Raw genomic sequence first — 3,767 nt, 5'->3', positions numbered from 1 at the left:
AAACTGTGTCCAATCCCCGCACCCAAAATTGCCTTTCCCCAATTTTCCACCAAAACCCTAAAAATCCCAAATCAAACCTTTTTATCAGTTTACTAGCCTAAAATCAGTGTTCTTTATTGGTTATCTCTGCCCGTTGAAGATCTTTGCCGAGATAGACCGGAGAGAGCCCTCTCCTACCCCGTAGGGCTAGCTACGAGGCTAAGTGGTTTGATGTTGCCTTGGAGTTTACCTTTTTTAGCCTGAGGTGAAATTTCAAGCGCTAACATATTGGCGACCATACTGGGGAGAACAAATTGTTTGCTCATTGATGTGTTTATTTCATAAGGCTTAGACGGAGTCTAAAGATATGCCAGGTAGCCTTCGAAACGCTTTTGCTTTGCATAAGCGCAAGTAGATAAACGCTGCTTCAGTCGACCTCCGTGAGCTTGTGAATGTAACACTTCATTTGCATTTCACCCCAGTATATTTGCAAACTCTGAACTTTTGGATGATTAGTTAAGAGTTTTCACAGGCTGATTGGTTATTTTTTCCTTGATATCCAAACTGGCTTCCGATTCTGGTCATATATTCAAATCTCATTCATGTCCAGCTATTTTTGAGTATCTTGAAGACATTGATTTTGACGAGAGTTTTGAGTTGTCCTTGTTCAAAATCAAATCTGAAAGTGCACTTGATTCTCTAGTTCCCAACCCTGATTTTGCTGCTGCCCTTGAAATTGAGAGACACAATAAATTGGTTGACAATTTCATCCTAAGAACTCTTCAGTCAGATATTCACGCTACCAATCTTGTTGAGTTCGTTGAAACTATATATGTTCATATTGGATCCACTATCACGGCGCATGTCCTATAATCACTTATCCAGAATCTACAGTTGGTTCGCCCTCTACATCCCATACCACTTCTCCTCCTCATACTACAGCTACACCTACTCCACCTGCTACTCCTAGACCCAATTTACCCAAAGCAATGGCTGCCCGATTTTCTCCCCTTGCTCTTCCCCAAAATCTGCATGATATGCCAGCCGACTACCAGAGTAAAATCCCTATGTTTGATGGCACTCCTCAAAGTGTCTCTGCTCAGCAAGATATAGACAAAATGATGACTTTCTTTGATCTATATGAGATAGATGAAGAGGATGTGACTATGCGTTTGTTTGTACAAACATTTGATGGAGAAGTAAGAAAATGGTTCATAGGTTTGACAGCTAGAAGCATACCCACCTTGGAATCACTTCAGAGGCAGTTTCTAGATCGATGGGAAATCAGAAAGGATCCACTTCAGATCAATGCTGAGTACAACAATCTCAAGCGCAATCATGGTGAGTCCGTTCAAGATTACATTATCAGATTTAACACAGTTTACAATGCTATTCCAGATGATTTAAGGCCATCTAGAAAATCAGCACTTCTCAAATTCCCGGATGGCTTTGATCCGGAGATGGCTTATTCATTGAGAGATAGAGATCCTCCTACCTTGGAGGATATGCAGAAAATTGTTGTCAGTGTTGAGGCAAACTTGAATGATAAGAGATCAAGGATGAAAGCGGAAAACCAAGTCACAATCAAAGAGGAAGCTTCTACATCAGATCAGCTCCTCCGTAATGTTGAAAAGATTGGAAGAGCACTTGAACATGTTCATCTTGACAAGCCGGAGCCTCAGATTCGCAATCCAAATTTTCGAGGTCCGCAGCAGCCGCAATATAGAATCAAACAGCGTGAAACAAGAGCATAAGAGGCAGTAGTTCAGCAGCAAATTAAACCTCCACTTCAGCAAAATTTTGTGAGCCAAGAATCTGAGGATGAAGGTGATACGGTGGGAGAGGAAAATCACTTCTTCACTCCTGATGATCTGCCCACTTATATTACAGAAGAAGAAGAGTTGGTGAGAAACTCCATCGTCCCTCAGGATGAGCATTATATCTTGTCAAATGATGCAGCACTTGAAGAAGAATCAGAAGAGTATCAAAGAGGGTACTTGAATGCTTTATCCGCTCAGCAGAGACAATTAAGAAACCGAGTTGTTCCCATAAATCCCATCCAGAAGAGGACAGATACCTCAGCAAAGAATGGTTCAGCTGCCCCACAGAAAAAAGGGAAAGAGATAAGCGATCCTCCAGCAGGTCAATCATCATCAGCAAGCAAGATATATCAGCCATCAAGTACAATGAGAGATAAAGTTGAAAAAAGAGAAGTTTCGGCCAAAGAAGGTGAGAAGGTTTCAGTTTTCAGTTTGGAGAATGAAATTTCAAAGTTGAAAGTGTCCATTCCTTTGACGGAAATCATGAAGAACAGCACTTACCGAGGCCAAATCTCCAAGATGCTGAATTTTGATCCAATGCTAGACACGGTGAATGTAGAAGATGATCAGCCGGAATTGATTTTTGGGCCCGCTTTAAATGGTGAGTCTCCCGAAAGTGATGTTCCTCCATTCTATATCAGTTTGCGATTGCATGAGTATGTTTTACATAATGCCATGTTTGACTCGGGAGCTTCGCATAATTTGATGCCAAAAGCAATCATGGAAAAGCTGGGACTAGACATCACGAGGAAATATCATGATTTGTATTCGTTTGATTCCAGCCGGGTAAAATGTATTGGTTTGATCAAGGACTTGGTGGTAAGCTTAGATCAAGTCCCAGCGAAGAACGTCTTGATGGATGTGGTGGTGGCGGATATTCCTCCGCGGTTTGGTATGTTGCTTTCGAGATCTTGGGGAGCTAAGTTGAAAGGTACACTTCAGCTCGATTTTTCCTATGCTACAATTTCGGTCTTTGGTCAGATGAGGAAGTTATATAGGGAGCAAAAGATGAAATACATGATCACTAGTAAAGAAAAGCCAGTTAATCATCCTGTAAATTATGTACATACAGATTTAGAGTCATTTGTTTTGTTTGCGGATAATTTTAATGAGATAGATAGTCAGTTAGTTCAAGCAGAAGATATACCAGACATTACAGAAAATTTTAGAGAAATTTTGAGAAAGGAAAGTGAAGAAAGATCCGTTGTCATGGAGCCAACCGCTGAAATCAATGGGCAACAAACAGAAAATGCAGAGACATCACATTTTCAGCATTTAGAAGACGATGAGGATGGTCTTTGGACCATGGATTTTGATGGCGCTGTGGGCAGCGATGGTGCTGGTATAGGTGTGTGGATTCGAAGTCCATTTTCTGTCCGAAACAAAGTCCCAAGCAAGGTACGAGTATGTTCTTACAAATTGGCATTCGATTGTTCAAACAATGAGGCGGAATATGAGGCTCTCATTGTTGGCCTGAAAATCCTTCGGAAGCTGAAGGCAAAGAAGATAGCAGTATATGGCGACTCTGAGTTGGTTATAAAGCAAGTGAAAGGTGAGTTCCAGGCCAAGCATCCTCGTATGCGAGCATATCGAAATGTTGTCCTAGATATATTGAAGCTGTTTTCTGAACATACTTTGACATGTGTGCCCCATATCCAAAATGGTGTTGCGGATGCATTGGCTAAGGCAGAAAGCAATCTAAAAATTCTCATGAATTCCAGCAATAAGTTTGAGATTTATGTGAAGCACCGTCCTACAGTTCCAGACAATCAAATATGTTGGCAAGTTTTCCAAGATGACGAAGAAATCAAGGATTTTCTGCAAGTTGAAGGTGAGTTCAAAGACATCTCCATAGATACAGAACCTGAGGAAGTAAATCAGATGGATGTATTGCAACTTAAAGATAATTTTATTCCTAAAGTATTAATTCCTTTGGAGGAGTTGTTTGATCAAGATGACGTGGCCCGC

Source organism: Pinus tabuliformis, chromosome 5_2, assembly GCF_031772625.1.
Source record: "Pinus tabuliformis cultivar Carrire ecotype Pingquan chromosome 5_2, CPIR1, whole genome shotgun sequence".
Taxonomy (NCBI): domain Eukaryota; kingdom Viridiplantae; phylum Streptophyta; class Pinopsida; order Pinales; family Pinaceae; genus Pinus; species Pinus tabuliformis.
This window is presented reverse-complemented; position numbering follows the sequence as displayed.